Source organism: Serinus canaria, chromosome 12 (assembly GCF_022539315.1).
Source record: "Serinus canaria isolate serCan28SL12 chromosome 12, serCan2020, whole genome shotgun sequence".
Taxonomy (NCBI): Eukaryota; Metazoa; Chordata; class Aves; order Passeriformes; family Fringillidae; genus Serinus; species Serinus canaria.
The window spans coordinates 7683561-7705960 of NC_066326.1; the positions used below are offsets into that span (position 1 = coordinate 7683561).

Genomic DNA, 22400 nt, shown 5'->3' on the forward strand with positions numbered 1-22400 from the left:
AGAAAAAACCCTTTTGTTTGCAAGTGCACCAGACCTTAGAAAAGTATATAATCCATGGACCATTGGCACGATCAACTGTAATGACTCCAAAAGGGCCATTGTGTTAATGTGGCTGATGAGCATGAGTATTGCCTCTGCATACTAGAAATTCTCATGAAAATTTAAGAAACATGTAGATAGTGGAGAAGTGAAGCATACAGTCTTTGTAAAAATTGAGAACATAGCACTGTTTCATCAGAATGCAGAATAAACCACCAGCAAAATGTAACTTTAGCAGCATCTGGTATTTTTTCTCAGATAAAGTAACTGATTTTTTGACAAAGGAAATGAAGCAAGTCTCATTCATCTGGACTTCATAAAGGGTTTTGATATAATACCATTTGGGAAATTACCAGTTAAGCAAGCAAAGTTGGGGAATAGTAGAGGAAATCTAAAGTAGGCAAGGAAGTATCTAAAGGAAAGATAATTTAAAGGGAAAGCATTGCAATGAAAAGACTGTGGTAATGGAGTTCTTCAAGGACTCATTTAATATTTTCATTAATGAGCATGACACAGAAAGGAAAATGTGCTAATGAAATTTCTTCAAAACAGAAAACTGGGAGAGATAATCAAGGCAGAAGAGGACTAGGATAACATGTGGGTCAACTCTGATGATTTGATGATCTCAGAAATACAAATAGAAGGGCATTTGATATTGAATACTGCAAAGTCATGAGTTCAGAGATGAAAAAGAGGATTTTTGCTTTTAATTGGTGAAGGTCTACAAAGGGACACTGCAACACAACTGTAATGACTAATGCAAAATAGGAGAGAGAAAACTTCATCTTACGATGCATCAGGAAAATATGGTAAACAGTATTGCATTCAGACAGTGATGTAAGACCAGATCTTGAATATGACTGAGAATCACAGCCTGAAAGAACAAGATTAATAATGTGATTTAAGAAAATGTATAGAATTTCATTTGCCTAGTCAAAATACCAAAGCCTGGGAAAGGTTCTGTTTAATGCCTGCCAAAAATGAAGAGAGGCAAACACCTGACATAGAGGGTAATTATTTAAATTAAAAATATTGCCAATAATGGGAAGTTTCACATTGGCAATGCATTTGTTGTAGCTGAAAATTAGGAGATTTTGGCTATTGCAGGAGTGACATATTGGAACAACTTCCAGTAGGAATAAGTGTCAAACACCCAGTGATCTCCAATACAGGGTGTGAACAGTTTGTCACTGGGATGAACAGGAGATAGTGGTGGCACCTCCCAAGATGGGAATCCATTTGGATCCCAGATGTGATCCTGTGCAATAACAGATTTTGAACAGTAATCTTACTAACTAACCCCTGAGTGACTGATCCACAATCCTGGCACATGGTCATGTGATTCAGACAGACTTATGTCACTTCTTGTATCACTCTGAATGAGGATTGGTATTGCTGGTATTGCTTTCCATCTTACTGAGTTATACTGGGGCTGAACTTTTGCATACCATAACTTCCGTGGTTTAAAACAAATGTGTAATTCTAAGTAATTTTATCCGTACCCCACTTGATTGTTTCTTTTTATAATCTTTGTTCTTTAGCTTTTCAGTTTCTACAAATTTGTAGCTAAATATTCTGTTTTATCGTGCAAATAATCTGTTTACTTCCAAATCTAATCTGGGTTCAGGTTTTTGACACCCATTAACTTTTGATTTTATTCAGCAATGACTAGGACTGAATGACACTAACAAAGTAGATGGAGATGGACAGAGACACAGAATTCAGAGTCTCAAAAGAGTATTCTGATGTTGCTGTGCATTAAATGATACACTATTAGTTACATTATGTACTGTCATGTGCAGAAAAAACTGGGAGCTTGCTTGAAATTCTCTGGTTTTTACCTTTTTCTGCTTCCTAGAATTTATCCCTCTTCAATCCTTTGGTACCTAACCTTTTTTGGTGAGGTCTCAAAGATGTCTGTCAGATCTATCTCAGTCAGTTCCTTAAAGATCCTTTGGTTGAATATGATTTAGATCTTCTGAATAATAAATATTTAAATTATCTAAATATTCTTTTACTTGCTTTTTATTAATTCTGCTGCTAGATATTCCCAAACCTCATTAATATTTATCTCACTGAGCTCCATGATCTCCTTTTCTTTTCTATTAAATATAGGGAAAAAATGTAAATGTTGAGCAATCCTTTTTCTCTCTGGCCAGTATCAGTTGACCTTCCTTTTGATTTAGGAGATATTTGTTTTCTTTTATCCATAGTGTATTTATTTTCTTCATGTCTTCTCCCAGGTTACTCCATTAACTTGAATTCTATTTTGTCCTCTCCCATCCTTATTATTTCTATATTTCTGTATTACAGATGTAGCTGCTTGTATTTTTAGCTCTCATTTATTGTGTTCTTTGCCTTCTGTCAGTTTGTAAATGGACAGTGTTGCCATATTTACGACTAAGGGATTTTCTGTGTAGAACTTGCAGACTGCCTCATTAAAATATGTGCTTTATATATTTGTCATATATGCAGCTATAGAAGAATAATGCCTGTTCAATTTTGCTAATTTGAAAAAGTGGTATTAGTAGTAGCAATTTAAGGAGGGCTGTTGGATGCAGGTATTTGAATATGAAAATTGTGTGATTAAACACTGATATCATTGTTTCCTATGGGAATATTGCCATTGACTTCAGCTGGGTTAGGATTTTACTTTTATTTTGAGCTTAACTTTAAACCTAGAACTAGACTGATGCCTTTAGCACAAGTTGCAACACAGTAACATTATTTCTCTGCTTAAGAGCTTGCTGAACTGGGCAATATTTTTCAGGTAAGAAATGTTTTGACACAAAGACCAAATTAATGTAGAATGAAGATGTTCCTATTTTAGAGCTAATGAACAACTTGAGTGAATCCTTCCTGTGCATTTGCTCAAAAAACAGTATCAAAGTATTTATGGACAATGTATTATTTAAAAATATCTGATATAGTCACAGTCCCATTTGCATAGGTGTTTTCCTGCAGTGCTCCATCCACAATACTCTTCAAGAAACAACTGAGACAATATTTTATTAATTATCACTAAGTAATAAAAACATCCTTAAATTGTGACATTATGCAACCCCGATTCAAAACTGGAAGGACTTCAGTCCTTCAGTTTAATTGTTGACATGACTTGATCCAGGTTGCTATGTTTGAAGTTTGGGATAATGTCTAACAAAAATGCCTAAAAATACTATTGCTGGGCTATGACTACTCCCACAGTATGGGTGTGTATGTGCATAAGTGTTTTTTAAACAATGAGTACTCCACAGAATCAAAACTTGAATCGTGTAGATATTTTGAGTATCTCAAAAAATTTAGGGCCTGGGGAGGTTTTCTAATTGTAGGGAATTCTGCAGGACATGCAGCTGATGTTGATTCCTGTTTGTGAGTGTGGCTGAAAGCTATGCTGGGACTATGGCACAGTGCATGGCTGCAAGCTTGGCACTTAAGGCTGGTCTAGAAATACAGGCAACTTTTTCTCATCTGACTTTTATTTACTGGGTGTGAGCAGTTCTTTGAGCTGCATCATGAGTTTTTAAGGAATTTGCTTTCTTATGTTGTGCAATTAGAAGTCTCTCTATAGCAACAACAAGAAAGTACTCCTTCAAGTTCTTTGTGCAGTTTCTTATTGCCAACTCAACAGATATGGAAATTTTGATTTCTTAAAAATAAAGGCTTGCATGGAAAAAAATATACTATTTTTACTGCATCAAAGCCACAGTTTGTTGTAAATATCAGGGCTCTAGCTGTAGCTTTTTTATTGTAAAAGCTATCTTAATTATTTCATTCAGAATCAATAATGACAAATAAAACAAGCTCTTCAGAAACTAAATAAAAGGACAATATGCAGACTACATTTCAAAAAAGTCTGGTTTTACAGGTTATTAATAGGGATTGAGATTACTGTATTTTTGTAATTCAGATTCCATCTGGTTTTAACTTATGCTCTAGAAAATGAAAGTTTAGACAGAGATCTTGAGTATCTGTCTTACTGGCTAGAGGTGCTCAGAGCTGTAGTGCCAAAAGAATGAATGTGAAAACTGACATGCAATGAAGGCTGATAAATAGAGATGCAAGAGCATAAAAATTATAGTTATGAATAAAAGGTTTATCTTCAACCCCATGATTTTTTGTATCATTTATAACATCACAGTATACCATTTTCCACTGTCACTTAGTCCATGCTTCCGAGATTCTTCACAGGAAAGTAACTGATACTTTCCAGTCAGAAATACCAGCAATTGTTCAATAGCTAAAACAGGCAGTTGCAGGAGAAATGGCCATAACAATGAGCTGGAGCTGCTCATCTGGGATCATTTTGTTTATATTGATCTCTTGCCAGTGTTTGCACAGAATAAAATATCTTAGCTGGTTTGTAGTTTCGAAATAAATATAAATGTCTAAGGATGTATTGCCTTTATCCTTTCCCAAATGCTGGTGTGCCAGCAGGACACTTTCCAATCTGTTTGTCTTCTTTCTTAAGTATATAAAAGCCTGTTCATACCAAGAATAATTAAAGTAATAAACAGACATTACTGGGTCCAACTAAATAGAAAAAGAGTATTCCTAAATATTTACTAAAGGCTTGATGCAAAATGGCAGCATCATTCAAGTAAATCAACCAATATGGCCCCCACCATTAACAAATAAACATCTATGAAAAATGAACAGAATCCCCACGACTTTTCCACTGTTGTGCAGCTTTGACTCCATGATTGTCTCCAGTGTGGCAGTGCATTAATGTTGAATTTCAAGCCTGGCAGCTGCCAGAGGTTCTCCATTCCCATAAGGGGAAGGAGTGGAAACCAAATGGCGCCTGCACAACTGGGTGCTCCTCTGCCACAGGTTCTTTTTTAGAGTATAATGTTTAAAACCTCAAATCAAACACCATGCTCTTCACCGTGTTCTGGACCATCATTTCTTCACCTCACATCCATCCATTTCCCTGTGGAAAGTGAGATGTCTCATTGCTAAGGAAAGAGAGGAGAAATTGATGCAGTTGAATTCTTACAAACCTTCTCTTGCAGATTCATATTGTTTCTTACTGAATGCTAAATACAAAGCAGATACAATTTATGCTATGCAGTAAAATTGCACTAGGCACCATATTTATTCTATGTTTATTTGAAAGAGGAAAATTTCACTATGATAACCATTCTCTGATATTTAATACTATTCATGTTTGATTACAGAAACAGAGTATGGATTTCAAACTTAAAATCCTCATTGCACTTGAGGTGTTACACACAGCTCGTTACATGAGATACTGAACACAATTTTGCACAAAATTATGGAAATCTCCTTCCTGCATTAAATTATTCAGGTTTTACTAATTCATGGGAGACCATGTTGGATATGTCAGAGAAAGGTGATTTTCTAAAGTGAGTTGCAATACATACTTTAAAAGGCTTCTTCATATTCTAAGTACAAAACAAGTCCAAAAAAGCTAAACGTGAATTTAACATGAAAATTCAGGTCAAATTTACCCATCAGATTCCAGTAATATCTTTTTCACCGGCTTATTTTACTGAAGTCACAGTACAAAGATATGAGCTTACTGTAAATCTTGAAAATTTTCATCATATTCTGGTTTGATTTAGTAAAATGTGTTTTCTGCACTGCTTAAGTTGATGTCCGTGTACAAATATTCACATATCTTAGTATTCTTCAGGTATAATCCCCCATAGCATTCAAGTGGAATGTCTTCAGTTTTGTAATAGCAAAAATACCTGCACGGGGATAGACTTTACATATTATGCTAAATATATTAAAATTCAAATGATGTCTTATGGAAAAGAGGCTGAAACCAAGAGCCATTTATTAAATATTGCATAAAAATTTTAGAGCAGCCAGAGCCAGATTCTGCTCCCTGTGGAGACAGATCATAACAAAGGGTAGAATTGAGAACGAAGGTATTAGGAAAAAACATGGCAACCTTCTTTTTCAGCACAGTAAGATGGTTATAATTTCACCTCAGTGCCCAAGCACAGGGTTGCACTCTTTGAAACACTGCAGCTGCAAGATGGATTAGTCTTTTACTGAGTTTCTAGATATCTTATTATCTATATCCTCTTCCCAATTTATCCATTGTATTCTGCTATGGTATTACTAGATCCAACTGCATCCTGCTTTGTTTTTAAGCAGAGAATACATTTCGGAGACTGAGTGAAGAGCAGAGATCCTTCCCCATCTTAGAGGAATCATAAAATATATCAGCTAAATCTAGCCTTTTTGCCTACTTACTGTGTGAGTGGAACGCCAATCTAGGTTAAAATTCTGCCTATAGCTTATAGTCATTCTCTTCTACCAAATATAAAACTCTCCCCTAACAAAATGAAGGGATTTTTTTCCCACCACTTATTTAGGGAAGCATACTACATTGCATTTCAATGTTCCTGTGTGGCCTCATGTCTGCGAGACTGAGACTGGAATTTATCTGAACGTTTTTGTTGCCATTCTCTTGGCAATCAGTCCAGGCTTGCTGTCTTGCCAACTAGGGGATCTTAATAGTACTATCTGTTTCTTGAGTAGCACCATTTTTCTCTGTATTGCTCTATTTGCCTCTCATGCTAATTCTGCTTTGCTTAGAAGTTTCTTGTGACAGGAATGCACTTTTGTTTGTACTCTAATATTAAAAAAAAAAAGGCAAAACAACAACTTACAGATCTTTGTAAATTGTTTCTCTATTGAATTATTATGTTCTAGAAGACAAGCAGTTTCATAATGAATCCAGTTGGGAGGCATATAAAGGACTAATTTGAAACCTCAAATATCTTGGTCTTTCTCTGGAATTTAGCAATATAGCTTTTGATTCACTCATGCAGCCTGTATTTTTATAAGGTTAGTCTCAGCTGGTTCAGCTCACTTCTAAACACTTGCTAGGGAGCTCACAACAGCCACAGAGTACTGATGAAGGAGGAAGCAGAGTGGCAGCCTTCAGTTACTTACTGTGAATCATCCATAAACCCAGATCCCTTCAGATTCCCTTCTCTCCAACCAGCAGTAGTGGCACTTTACTGATATCCCAGTTTGGAATGCTTTCCTTTCCCCAAAGGAGTGATACAGCTGAGAATGAAGTGACAAGACTGTGCTGAGACTGTGAGACAGTGAGACTGAGTGCTGCGAATTCAGTCTTTGCACAGGGCCATGCCTGCTTTTAGTGCTGCCTTCCTACTTGCAGACTATATTACCAGATTAATGCCAGAGAAAAATGATCATGGTCTTCTGTAAGTCAATGAACACCTATTGAAAACTCCTTGGGTTTCTTATTGAAAGAAATGTAAGACAGGGTCATATGTGCTTTATCAAAACACCCAAATATGAAGAAGACATATTACCTGAGCTAGTAGTGATCCTAAACCAATGTCAGAAAACAAAAAGCATATGGACATCCAGGTAATGTTTAAAGTAATAGCTTTGACACATTCTGAACAGGGTTGAGAAAACTGTTTGGCTACAGCTGACAAATAAAAAATTTTCCAGGCCATATTTGTGATTTGTATTTGTTAAGAAATGGCACCAAACCCAAGTTTCTTAATGTTCAAATCATAATTGTGATATCTGATGTGAAGCCTCCTCCTGTGACTTCTGCAGAAGTCACACCAAGTTTGAATTTGCCCTGAGTATTTGGCATTTCCAGTGTGGAGGCTCACTCTGCCCTCTTAGCAGTGACAGGAGATTTATAGAGACAGCTTGGCAGGTCAGAAGGGGAGGACCACTGTTGTCAGTTGTTCCCAGTGCCTTATCAGACATGGGCAGCATGGCACGGGACCAGGGAGAGACTGTGCTGCTCTGAGCACTCCTTCCCCACCGGCAGCCCATGAGATCAACTGTCCTTGCAACTGTTCTGAATGATCTTGAGGAACACTGGTTTGATGACTCCCATTTACCAAAAGTACTGTAATAATATCAGTTCCTTATGACTTAAAAGGTCAGAATATGCTGCAATAAAAATTACTATGAGAGAGTATTTTAGAACAGTTTAAAACTTGTTCCTGTGTTTTCTAGCTCCTCTTCTTTGCTGACTGCATGGGTGCTCACAGAGGTAGGTGCAGACACAGTTTATGAAACCTACAGCCACTTTCAAACCCCCTTATCCCCCTGAAAAAAAAAACTGTTTTCAGAGAAACCAAACAAAAAAAATTCTAAAAAACATTGGAATATCCCTTACCTACTCAAAATAGAACATCAAAAGTAAAACACAAAATATTTAAGCTATCAAGAGTGTGGAGAGCTTCCTGAGTTTTCTGTGACCTAGTCAAGATTGCAACTGTATTTAAGTAGCCACTGGCACAGCTGTTTCAACCACTGGAATGTTTTCCACAAGCACAAGAATTGTCAAAGGATAAGTTACATTTTGGTCAATACTTTATCATCCTGTTCTCAAGGTAAATTTCCTTTGGGTAATCTATAGATTCAAAGGACAAACTCTAAGATAGGCTAACAGAATTTGATTAAAAACAGTAACTGATTTAAATCAGTTCATGTGATTTAGAAAAAAAAAATTGTTAAATGACATTGTGTAAATGACATATGGAAATTTTAGAAACATTACTCCATAGCTATACTGAGTCCTTCAACATTAGTCCACCAAGCAATTTAAGATACATTTGAGCAAACCTGTAATTGGTTTTGTTAGTTCCAGTGAGATGCTTACAACAGAAATTGAGTCCCTTTTTCTCTGTAAAACAGAACTCTAAATCGACTTACCAAATCTTTAGAAGAAAAAGATAATTTCAAGCTTTCAAAATGAAACCCCTTCACGTAAAAATTTTTGAATTTTATGTAAGTTCTGTAAATCCATATGAACCATATTTCTCATGCTGAGCTTGTCTGTAAACCCAGGCCCAGTTTGCCAAAGACCAAAGATTGTAACCATGCTTACCTGTGCTGCTTTAAGAGCTGTGTCTGTCCTGCAACTCCTGCCTTCTGCTTCTTCCTTCCTAGTAAAGCACAATACTTTATGAGTAATATACTCAGTATATCTTGGAAACGTTTTATAATTTCTTTGGACAGGACATGTCAAGCCAAGTGCCAAAATTTTCCTTGACTTTGGAAAAATGTACTCCACTTTGATGGATGCCTTTGATAGTATCAGAATATGAATATTCTTTGCATTACTAATCCCATCTATTGTTTAACAACTTCTGCAAGTAATATATGTGATGCTCAACCTTTTCTTTTCTATTTAATTATTATAATATGTATTTTAGTTGCTCTGGTTCCTCACAAAATTGTCTAGCAGATTTTTAAGGTTAAATATGTTTTCTGTTGTACAGGAAACGTTGGTGTTTTTTTTGTTTTGGTGGGGTTTTTTGGGGTTTTTGTTTGTTTTTGGGATTTTTTTGTGATAAAGATCTAGTTCTTTTTATATTAAAATGCTCTAAAAGTTTTTGTTGCTCCTTTAGTTAAATAGGCACCATACACCACCTTTTTTTTTCAAGCATCGCAGAAAGAATTAAAATAAAACCTGAAACAAAATAAAAAGATTTACTGTTGTTTTTAGAAAAAGTTATCATAAGAGTAAAGTAAATACTGAAGTCTTTTTGTACAAACCTATTTGCTTTTCTGCCTTTAAAATTTTAACACTTTGTGTCCCTTGTGTAAACTGAATGTCTTCAGTTACCAAAAATATTTGGGTAAAAAATACGTTAAGGAATTTCACTGCTCCTTAGTTTCAAACCACAAAATTGATTTACTTGAAAGAGAACTTTTCCAGCATCAGAAGACAAAGACTGGTTTTCATTCAAAAGTACAATGTTAACAATCTAAGGAATTACCTAATATATTTAGTCTGTACTGATTAACTTCGTTCTTGATGGAGACAGCTGCTATTGCATGTGATGACAAATGAAACTCCCTGCTATGCTGCAAAGTTTTCAGACTAAATTGGCTGGTTTCCTACTAGTCTCAATGGCCGCAGAGAGCATGAAAAAGGAAACAGATGAAAGAAAGACTTGTGGTGTTTTTTAGGGTTTTTTCTTCTGTTCTTAAAATTTGAATTCAAATTATCAAGCTGTGTTGATTTGAAAATTGGTGTTTATATTTTATTAATTGTATTGTGTGCTGTGACATGTCTGTGAACCTATAACAATTAACCAGCTTCTTTTTCCAAGATATGAGTGTTGTTTCAATTATCCTTTTGAAATTTTATTTGTGGCATGCTGTAATTATACCTTGCACATACATTTTGTAAAGTTTCCCATTGAACTGAGAAACTGTGCATTGTGTTGACAAACCCCAGCTTGTTGTGTTTGCTGTTTTAAGCGTGCTGTGAAAGCTGGTCCCTCGTGCTCCAAATGTAAATTGGACACAGCTAATTGCACCTACAGCTGGTGAGCAGGTTCAGTGAGAGCTGATTTCTGGAGGGAAATGTGCCTCCACTCCTCATGCCTTGATAGAGCTTTGAGTCCTCCTTTAGAAGTGCTTCATTATTGGCAGGGTAGGCTTCACTGCCACTGCTTCTTATGGGAAAACAACATTGTGTACTTGTTGATTTAAACCCGAAAATGTTTTTCTGTTTTGGATGTTGACTATTGCTCATTACTTTCTGTGCAAAACTCACTTCCCAAAACCCTGAGTGTTGAAACTTATTCTGAAAGTAAAAGCAATTTTGCACTCTTGTGCTGTTTGTAGAGTCCTTCACTCCAGACAGAGGTACAACACCTAACACAAAGAGAGGCTGCAGTTCTGTGGTGAGCTGCAGCTGCCGAGGTAGGGAAGAGGAGAGTTCAAAAAAGGATGTGGTGTTATTATTGAAAATTCAGTCACTTGTGGATGCCTTGTGGGTGCAGTTATGGGAAATGCATAAGGTGTAAACTCAGCAGACATATTGTGGTGACAAGCTACCAGAGAGGAATTCATGACCAGCTTCTCAGAAGGAGCTGTTTTGGTTAGATGCAGTATCATTGTTTCTCTGCCAGATACATAAATATTGTTCCTGGTTTTGAGGAAAAATTATGAAAAGCAAGTTAGAAGGAACAGCCAGTTGGTCTTAAGTAGCTGATGTGTTGACCAGTGTAAAATACATTGTGGCTTGAAGAAAATACTTAGTGAGAGCAAACCTGCATTGGTAATAAAGAAGCTGCCATGAAAGTGAAACTGCATGAACCAAGGCCCAGCCTCCCCAGAACAGTGCTAATCCAACACATCACAATCTCTGTAACCCACCCAAATGAAACCAACAGAAGATAGCTTTAGAACTGAGTACAAAAGAAAGGAGTCAAAACTTATTTAAAAAATCCTATGATAGTTTGCTGATTTTCTGATGACTGCACACTGAGATCTCACAGAAGCATTTGGATTGTGAACTGTATAATTTCACACAAAAGAAGCAAATACACACTTTAAATTGCACAACCCAGCAGAAAGAGACCATGAGAAGAATCACCTTGTTATATGACAAAACTGCAGGATTTTAATTTACCTATAGCATTTTTACTTCTTCGGAACTACGTTCCTACTTCTTGGGTACACAACAGATAAGGCAAAAGGCAATAGAAAGTTGATTGAAAATACATGCTATGTAACACCACAGATTAAGGCTTGTACCGAAATATAATTTAACAGTTTCATATTGGACACCACAGAATTAATTAAAAAATAAATACAATTACCATGTGTCACAGACGAAGAGAGATTTTCATGTATCATTTTGCAGGTAAAACACCTTTTATAAGGACTTGACTTACTGAAACTTGGAAATTGGCAAAGTCAAGATCTTAAGGGCTTGTGCTCCTCTTAGGATTAGAGGGAGGATAAATACTTTCTGTATTAGTATAAAGTAGCTCAGTGTAAAGGAACAAAGTGAACTGCCCCATCGAACAAAGAAGCAGCAGTGAGCTAAAGGAATGTTTTCCTGGGATCTCTATCAGGCTTTTCTTCAAGAGATTTCATGCTCAGCTGAATGTTAGAAGCAGATTATCTACAAAGACACTTCACTTCTGCTCATGTATTACGTTTCCCTGTTAATAACAAAATATTAAAGCTGTTTTCTTGGTAAACCAAGGTTTCTGATGTAGCAGTAGCCCACCTCTTTGTGTGTCTCACATATTTTAGCAGCTGCAAGTATTTACTTAACACATAATCTCTGGTTAAAGACGGGTTGCAGAGGTAGAAGTGGAGAATTATGGCTAGAGCTATTCAAAGAGATTAGAATTTGCAGTTTGTTTTCAACAGTGTTGAATAACATTCAGGATTGTTTGTTGGTGGTGTTTTTCTGTTGGTTTTAAAATTTTGTGACATATTTAAGCAGATTTTCTGATGTGCTGCTTTACTGAAGTGTCTGCTTTCTCAGCATATATTTCAGTACAGTGTTTTCACAGAATCATGAGCATGTGCTTGGAACAACAAAACTGTCTTAAATTTTCATCTTTTCATGTCGACCTTAAAAGAGGAAATGTTTTTGAATCTTTTATAAAAAGATGAGTCAACAAGAGACAACTCACATAAAAGGAGTGTATTTTCATGAGAGTGTGATGAGCACATGATCTCACAGATCATTCCTTGATTTGGATGGATTACCATCTGCAAATGGCAGTGAAATTGTCCATATATAAGTCTGATGGTCTTTGCTTTTACTAATGATATGGTGTCCTTTACAATTAATGATAGAAAAACATGCCAGGAAGGGAAAAGTGTGATCATTAAGAAAGAAAGTGACCCTGTGATGGCAAAAAACCTCACTTGTACTAGGTAAGGGAATTGCTCCCACTCTGTTTGCTTTTGTAAACGAGTGGTCAGGATGTTTCTCAGGATCAAGTGCTCATAGGAGGGGTAGGCACTACTGGATTCTCAATTGCTTAATCCTAGAAGACAGGTGTACACACTGTAAAAGGGACATATCTAGGGTAGCTCTGCAGACAAATGTCTCAAGGGACCTGTTGCTGTGCAGTGTCACAAAGGGCTGACAAAATGTGTAATAGCAGTGGGAATTGATGCTGTCATTTCAGCACAGAGTGGTTTTTGGGATTAGACAAGGGACTTAGCTGCATGGGAAGTACAGACACAGAGACATAATGCACAGCACTGGCATCAAAAGGCAATCTTGGTGTTCTATTGGCATTCAGTAGTAATGACACTCGATACCACCTTCATGGGTTGGAGACATCAAAGTCTTCAATGTGAGTTTATAGAATAAACTATGACAACTGGAGTATTGTTTATTATTTATGGCAGTGTTCCTTAATGCAGCAGTAGAAGCGCCTTGCACTAATTCTTAGTGGTACTGGCTCCAGCAAATACATCCAACATGCTCTTTAGTACATAAAATAAAGTTCAAGGTTTGGGGTTGAGCTCAGCATCTCTAATTGCTTGACGTACTGTTAGTAATGTTCAGCTACTTTGTTCCCCTACAGTAGATATACACAAAAGTAGCTGTGTGAGAGTTTTCTTGGGTACCAAACAAAACTCTCAACAAACCAAAGACCAATTGGAAACCTGGCTTTCTACTCTAAGACCCTGTCTTCACCAAAAAAATCTCAGTCCAACTGAATGAAAGCAAAGCACTAACCAAGCTTGTTTCCTTTAGAAAAAGGGTGTAAGGAGAAATGGCAGAAGCTGATGATGGTGCTGGATGAGCTGCTCAGGAAGGAGCTGCTGCTACAGAGAGCCCTGTGTGACTCCAATACTGAACTGAAGAAGCTCCAACATCCGAGTCTGTGCAGCGAATTCAGCAGGGACATCACTGCCTGCACGAAGTACTGACTGACAGTCTCACCGTTGCTACATAGAACTAAAAATTAAGGCAAAATGAGAGCAAAATGGAAGCTATCATCCCAACTCTTGTCTCCAGCAGGGTCTAAACCAGATATACAGGGCAGCGGCACAAGCACAGCACACACTGTAACATCACTTTCCCCACTTGTAATGGTGTGAGCCTCTCGTATCGCCAAGGGAAGCGTCCACACAATGAGTGAGGCTTTTCCCTGCGGGCTCCCCTCGGGCACGGCTGGCCCTGAGCACGGCGCTCCTGCACTCCCCGGCTGTCCCTCACCTACGGGAGGGCTGGCACCTGCGGGGCGGCCACCGCGGCCGAGCAGCCGCTCGCCTCCCGATCCTCCCGTGCCCGCCACAAGCGGGGAAATCAGCGACAGCGAGGAAAACAAACAGCCGAGAGGGAGGAAAAGAGCCGAGAGCCAGCAAAACCGGCGGCAGCGGCGCAGCCACCGTCCCAGCTGGCCCCGAGATCGCGGTGGCCCCGCCCCCCGGCCGTGCGCCGCCACAGGCGGAGCCGCGCACGCGTGTCACAGCGGGACTGTAAGTCTCCATTTTGTGTCAATTTCACCCCTTCTCCCTGTCCTCGCTGTGGATCCTTCCAGCGGGAGGAGCGGGCTGCTGGCGCTGGTGGGGAGCCCGAGGGCAGCGCTGCCCCGCTCCCTGAGCCGGTGCCGCTCCCGTGCTCTCCGCGCCCGCCGCCCCCTCACGGCCCCACCATCCTCCTGTCCCTCCCCTCCGGCTTTGAAATACCCTCGTGGGGACGTTTCGCGCTAATTAAAATTGTCTTATTTGCCCCTCGTGGCGGTGCTGCAGCCCCTCGGTGAGCCGCAGAAATAAAGCGTGTTATAGCACATCCATTAATTCCAATGCTCAGCAGAACGCGAGGCAGTCATTGCAACAGCCAGCCCGTGCTTGGATCACTGAGCCTGAGCAGTCGCTGAAATTTAAATTTCTGTGTAAGGCAGTAACGCTTAAAACCGTTTCAGAATCCTTACATGCGTTGTCGAAGTGATCGATCAAGTGCTTTTATACCAGTTCCTAAATGGTTTAGCTGAACATGGGTAGGCTGCTTGACTATACCGTACGCTAGATAAAGGTAGCTATGTCTTTCTGAGGATAGCATGTGTCCAAGGAATAGATTCATATTGCAGATTCCTAGTAACCTATTACAGAAATTAATAAAATCAAGATTAAGGATGAGAAAAAGCCCAACTCCCTACCCCCTCCCTAAAACAGTCCTCTTGTTCTTGGCTGAAGGATGGAACCTAAAATGTGAACTCAGGGATTTTCAGCTAAAAGTTTTGAGACAAAGAATTATTTTAGGTTTAATTTTTTTTTTTTTTTTTGGAGGATGTAGTGTAATTAAAAATCTTACAGGCTTTCGTAATCTTACAAAGAGTAAAACACGAAGTTCAGTTCAAGGAGCAATTGCACAATATGTCCACCTGTAAGCAGTTTTTAAAGTACTTAATTTTTTAATGTTGGCTGTTAGTGATTCAGATAAGACATTACAGAACATGTGCTCAGATGTTAATTTTAAATGGAATCTCTGAAATGTCTAATGGAAAAATGGCATTAAATATTTTGTCTTTTTTCTCAGGACACGATGTCTCATCTCCAATAAATAGCAGGTCCCCGTATTTTATAACCTACATTCACATTTCCTTTCAAATGTAGTTTTAGACATTCTGAATAATTTAAAGTCTTTGAACAACAGGAGAATACTTTTCCTATCTTTAAAAGTTACATTCTGTGCACTGAAAAATTTAGTCTTAGGTGGAGCTGGCACCTCACCCATGCCCATAGAAACCCTTCCTGCTCAGCCCTCTGAGGGGCAAGGAGACAGCACCAACAAAACCCACTGAGCTGTGTACGGAAAATGTGCAGACAGCTCACACTTGAGCTGTCTGCACATTTTGCAGTACAAAAGCTGCATAATGTGGAGCTGGAGTTTGGATACAGTTGGAAAAAGCAGCCTACACCGTCCTGTTACCAGTGCAAGCAGCCTGGGGCTAAGGCTGCTTCCAAGGAAAAAGCCGTGGAGGCAGCCGTGTCTTGGCAGTTTTGTGCTCCCCTTGGGATGCCTTTCGCGGCTGCAGTGTGCCTGGAGCTCTGGGCTTTGTGCTTTTCAGAACCCTAACCCTAGGCATAACCCTAATGCTGGGCAGAGGAATAAAAGCAGCCTTAGGCTAAGGCTGGTTCCAAGTAGAAGTCTGTGAAGGGAGCCATGTTTTGGCAGTTATATTCTATAGACCCCACACTGGTTTTATCCTATTTTGGTATAGTGCTGGGAAAAGCTGAATTTAGTTTACTTGTCAATTTCACCACTTACTATGAAACCTTTAATTTATTTCTTTTAGCTTGATTTCTATTTTTTTTCGCTTTTGGGACATTTTGTCAGAGGTGCTGCTTGTTTCATTCAATGGGAACTGTTACTTTTTCAAGTATAACAGTTCTAATGCATGTTCTAATTTAATCTCTTCAAAATGTACTGTTATAATAATGCTAATTTTGTTGGTGTTGTAGTTTTGAGAAAACTAGAAGAAATAAGGCAGCAATATGTGAAACATGAAGTGTACTTGTTTTCATTCACTTATTTATTAAACATTTAATCCATTTTCAGATGCTTTTATTCAGCTTATAATGTTGTTTTTTTTGTTAAGGTTTGTGTCTCAGTCTTAGAATGCAATGAGAAGAACATGTTACACAAAGCCTGGAGTCTTAGTAACATATTTTAGTTTGACAGCCTTTGAACTGTGTGTTTGCAGTTTCCATGGACTTTGCTAGTGACCAAGTTAATACTTTTACATGCTGGGAAAATTGGAGGATATAGAGATGCTATTGGAAACAATGGGTCAACTCATGTAACTTAACACTGAACATGGGATTATCCACTTGTCTTGCATATTACAACTGTGTGTGTACTTTATAGGATTTGCCTTTTTATAGTTACAATGTATAATCCTCTCATTCGTTTTGTCATCAATCCTTTTGTGAATTTGCAGAAAATTTAATTACTCAGTTTTGTACATGTCAATCATTCTTTCTTCTCCAGAATCTGCAGATTCTATTATGTCAATTACATTTATTTATATTATAATTTTGCCTGTTTTTGAAAAGGTTAAAAATATTGTCACTTTGCAACTTTGTCAGCTGATTTGTGTATAGAATGTCTTTAGTGTGTAAATAAACAGCTACAGACAGATTGGCCATGCTTACTACAGAGGGCCAAATGTTGATACATTAAGTCTCCAAGAAAAGCGTTGACTTCTGTAGCTCAGATCTTAACAGGAGAATGATTACAAAATGCAAATTGATTACTTTTCAAGTATTTTGGTGCTGTGTAGGCAGTGTTTTATTTTGTGCATCAGTCTAAGTTGATCCAGTTGATCCAGTATCATCCATATTTTCTCCTTATTAAAATAATATCTCAAGTGTCTTTTTTGCCTTCCTATAGCTATTTTATCACTTTGATTTAAGTTATTCTTACAGGGCTACATAGTTTTGTTGCTTTGTTATTTCCATAAGCTCTAAGGGGAGATGGACGCTTTAAAGAAAGTCTTTATAAATTACATTCATTCTTCTTGTCTTTCTCAACTCCACCAGTAATTCATCAAATAAAACTCTCAGACATGTTTGGTGCAATGTGTTCCTTGTGCATCCTTGCAGTTTATAACTCATGTTTTCTGAGTGCAGTGTTCAAATGCATATGTAATTGTGGTTTTTTGTTTGCTTGTTTGCTTTTTATTTATTTATTTCTTTTTAAGGCCTAAACAAATCTTAGTTTGTTTTGCTAAAATGCCTGCTTGGTTCCTTTGGATACCAGGGAGGGAAATATGATTGTCCCTAAAGCTATAGGATGATTCTGAGTATCCATGGTAAACAGTCAATGTCAGAATAAGAAGCAATTCACTTTTGCATGTAAGTTTTTGTAGTGAAGGAGTTACCTCTCCACATAATAATGTGCACACAAACTATGGATAAAATTGGGTTCTATGGGAAAACCAGCTTCATAATCAGCATTTGAAAAGCTTTAGTGTACTTGCATTAGTTGAATATGATTCCTGTTGGAGAGGGTTGGATCTGGCCCTGATTGTGCCTAACCCAGCAGCCTCAGTGTCCCTGCAGTGTCACTGGGGAGTGTGCAATTAGATTTCACTTGTGCTCTCTGTGACTCAACTGTTGAAAAGGTTTCTGCAGAAGCCCTTAATTAAGACTAGTTCCTCCTCCCTTCCCTTAAATTCCAACACAGTCTGTTAACTGTATTCCTAGATGGAACAGACTGGAAAATTGTTGAAAGAGCTCTCCTTCACCAGTACTTGGACTGTGGGGGAGAATCCCAAGTTATAAAAGGCCCCAGAGTGGAGGTTCTGTAATCCCTGAGGGGGATGTGTCAGGGTGGGAGGGCTGAGGATACCTTCAGAGAGGAGCAGGTGTTTTCATAGGTCCCTGCAGATTGTTACAGTAAGGGGAGAGAATTCTCAAATTGATAGAGTGCTTCTGAAGACCTACTCCTCTTGGAAGTGGTGTGGCTATTCTAGTAGCAAACTTGAAAAATTGTAAAGAGGTCTTGGGGAAAAAAGCTGGTTTTAATCTTTTGGACAATACTAAAGAAAATTTCCTAATTGTGCGATTTAAATAAACCTGTTTATTTTATACAGATTGTGTGCTTCTCCTCTCATCAATTTGCACTGCAATACTGAATATTCCCAGTATAGCTCATTAGATTACATAACAACAGCTGCATTTTTCTGCTTCACATTTGTAGCTACTCCAAAGTACAGAACTTCTGTATTGGCAGTGCAGTGATCCTGTTACTTTATCAAAATAATGCTCTGTCTTACTGTATGAGGAGCCAAAAACATTTGTATCAATTCTTCTGAATAGAAAGGATTTTTAGCATTAATGTTTGCCGAGATTTAGCAAGGTCTTAAGTCACTAAAAATCTGATGTGCCTGTAGGTATTGGCCTTGGCAGGTGTTTTGTTGTTCAGAAGTCATTGCATACTACTTTATATATGTCATTTAATTTGCTTTCAGAGTTATTTCTGAAATGTTAAAGAAAAAGGCTTTAAATTGGCATAGTGCTGGTGCTTGGCACTAAGTATGCATATTATTTATCCTGTTCAGTGTTATTATGCAAATACTAAAAATTAAGTACCTCCTAAACTGTTTTGCTGGATTTGTGCACGAGTCTTAACTGAGAACTAAGAGATAATGAAGGCCTGTTAGAAAGCAGTAGGTAACACATGAGGCTCAAATTTGCATTTAGCTGGGATTACGAATGAACATCAGTGTTCTGTTACTGAAAACAAAATAATGATTCCTTAAACTGGTAGGAAGTAAAGTGTTTCATAGGGACTTTGTATTTTGAAATAGCTTTTAAATAGCATTAATGCAGTGATGTTTATCTAAATGGTCACTAAAATGAAAAGGTGCTTGATTTTGTTGTTTTCTGTTGTTACTACTTTGCCTGTTTTGATGCTTTACCTGACTTTTGCTACCTTCCTGATACTTCCCTTTCAAAAACAAATAAAAGGAAAAATCATTAATTTTGTATACTTTATCCACAATCTTTTTGGCATTTTTATGAATCAAAACCGATAGCTTCATTACTTGCTTGTTTAATATACAGTAGCAGAGCAACCTAGCTGGCAGTCTTTAGATCCCTCTGTGAAAGGACTTTGAAATTGCACTTAGCAGAGAAATGTATGTCTCCTTTTTATTTCTTGTGATGTGACATCTAATGATTTCAAGCTTTCAGTCTCTTTTTAGTTGTGTTATTAAATATTTAAGAATTATATGGTTGTGATGAATCCTATTTCAGAAGAGCAGAATTTGGTTCATTGCAGAGAAATTTTCAGGTGATATTTGTTTTTAAAACATTCAAAATTAGAAAGAGGGGGGAAGGTCAGAAGGGAGTTGCCTAAATCTGGGGTTTGTGAGTCTCTTAAGTCTTATTTTTGATTAGGCAGATGTTTTGCTGAAGAAAATGTGTAGTCTTATTTAAAAATATGGTTAGGTTCACATAATTATCAGAAAACCAAAATGCAGACAAGCAGAGCTCAAATGAAGACCTAATTTAATCTTTTTCTAGAAAATTTTAGGACCCAGGACTTCAGCTTCTATTCCATTTGGCAGTTGTTTTCCTTTATTTTTTTAGTGTAATGTTACTTTTGGTCGTGTGTGAGCATTCTTTGTATAATAAAATAGGAATACGAAGGCAGCATTAGAAAGGATAAAATCATTCTACATTATTTCTTAAATGTTTCATAGTTATTGTAAGACATTGTAACAGGTTCTCTGTGTATTGAGACTGGATAATGCAGTTATCAATAATATTTGCCAATATTGTAAGGAACCATCCACTGCACTGTGTGATTTATTTCCAGGTGCCAGGGCCTCTGTAACTCTGTTTGCAAGGTCAGAATGCTTCACACTGACAGACTGTGCAAGTGTCTGTACACAGTGATCAGCTCCCTTCTCAGCTTCCTGATAAGCTGAATAAATTAAACTCCTTAGTAGGAAAAGATGAGGATATCAGATAGCTGTTGCAGACAAACTGTAAAATTCTCTGTGAGCAAAGGAGAGAGAAGAAGACCAGAACAGTGTGGCAGAAGAGAAATGTGGTTGTTGCCATAATCTTAAAGGGTTGGCTGGCTTGCAGCAGTTTCAGAGAATGAATCAGTGGCACGCAAATGGAAGAATGGTGTTCTGGAAAGCTGTGTTCATGATCCCACCTCAACATGTGTTAGCTCTCAGCAAAGCTGGTTTTCAGAATGATGTTCTCTTGCTTATTGTCTTAGAGGCCATGTCAAATAGTACCAGGTTTGCTCACAATGATCTGAGTGTGGATAAAGGGACCAAGTTCCTTAGAAACACATTTGTCTCATCTTGCTGTTCATAAGAATTACAAGGGTAGTACAGGTTCTACAAGGAAATAGCCAATATAGAAAATTAATTTGTGAGCCATGAATACTTATAAATTCATGTAGTTAACACTATTTACTTTACATTTCCTTTCCAGCTGTCCTAAGTGGTTTATTAAACTGAACATCTCTTTGTAAATACTAAGAAGTGAAGCTTTAAAATCAGCTAGGCCAGGAGTAATTTGAACTGGTGGTGTTAGATAAAGTGCATTATTTGACAAAGCTATGTTGTCATATGGCATCCCCCAGCTGGGAAAATAATTAATGAAGATCTCTGTCCTGCTCACTGTTGCTTTTTCTTAAAAGTACCGAAGCAAAACTTCAGCTTTTTTAAATGCTTGCATTTTGGTCTCATGCTGTCTCTTCCAGCTTGGGCAGAATCCTCTTGTTGCTGTTGGCATGGAAGTTCTAATTTGGAGGTTGAACATTGTGAACCTAAACAGGACTTTTGGCTCCCCATGCTAGTAATTCTCATTTCATCAGGCACAAGTAATAGCACTTGCAATGACCTACTTTGGGGCTTCTGTAAAGTATAAGGTTTAACTCCTGGTCCTTCCACAAAGGAAAGTGCTGTCAGATAGTTCAGCTAAGGCTCATTTTTGTATATTTCTGAGACCTTCTGCTCTTTGTAACGTGAGCTTTTTACTAGTTAGCACTGCTTGTCAGGTTTGTCCTGCAGATCTTGATATTTTTTAGTCATTAACTCTGAAAAATCTAAGATAATCAATGGAACTGAGAAGCTTTAAGCAGCCACTATATGCTTGGTGATCAAGGAGGCAACTATAGGCCACTCCCTCAAATCCCAATTTTTAAAATATTTGTGTAAATTGCTTTTTCCCCCCCCCCTTTTGATGTCAAGTCTTCATCTTAACTGAGACAGAAACTTGCAAACTGGCAGAAAGGGCTTTTCTGTCTAGAGCTGAGTTATGCACCTTAGCCTGATATCGATGGAGTAGAATTTCAGAGGAATCTTTTCTGAAAAGAAAATATCTTTTCTTAGGGATATTTAAAAAAATATTTAAAGATATTTTATTTTGGTAAAATGTTGTCTTTTTCTTTCCTTAAGTAGTTTTGTCATCTTTGTGTTCTACAAGGAACCTGAGACAGACTAACATTGTGCAAATCTGATTAAAATTATCTGTGCTGTTTCAAAGGTCAGGCACACTCAGTGAATTTGCTTTCAAATTATTTTGTTTATTCTGTGTACGTATGCATCTTGAGCTTTATAAAGGTCAGGAGAGGAGATTCATTTTGGAATTTAAAATAGGTTGGGTTTTTACTGCTGGTAGCCCTGGTTAGTTTCATTTGAACTGATGAAAATTATTTTCCTTTGTTGGTTTTGTTCTGCTGTCAGTTTTATTTTTCTTGTGAAACTTGTTTGTAGCTATGAAGTCTATTTGAAAATAAGTGAGTATTAGTAATGCATTTTATTTTTTTAGTATTTTATGTTATCTTAAAAATTAAGTACTCTTTGTACAAATTGAATAGTAGTCTTACTTGGTTTTTGGTTTCTTGGCTTCTTTAATTCATCTGATAGACTGTTTTCTCAACTAGAATAATATATTTAAAGGATACACAGCCTTTAACTGTCTCTTGCCACAAATGGTTTAATAAAATAGGCATTGTGATGCAATTCCTGCAGAATTTATAAGAGTTCTGCTATTAATGTTCAGGCTGAATAATATAACCACAAAAGGATTCATGTGTGTGTTGTGAAGTGTAACTAATTGCA

The 22400-nt window shown here is 37.6% G+C and overlaps 1 protein-coding gene across 2 annotated transcripts in view; it reads left to right on the top strand.

The window, feature by feature from the left end:
• The first annotated feature begins 14229 nt into the window (after nucleotides 1-14229).
• Nucleotides 14230-22400, top strand: part of FHIT (fragile histidine triad diadenosine triphosphatase) — a 517693-nt gene continuing 509522 nt past the window's right edge. The window contains exon 1 of one of the 2 annotated variants that reach the window (XM_018915203.3): nucleotides 14230-14280. The gene's annotated coding sequence lies outside the window, so the exon portion shown is untranslated. The remainder of the gene's footprint in view (nucleotides 14281-22400) is intronic. The other variant, XM_050979501.1, reaches the window with a different exon arrangement.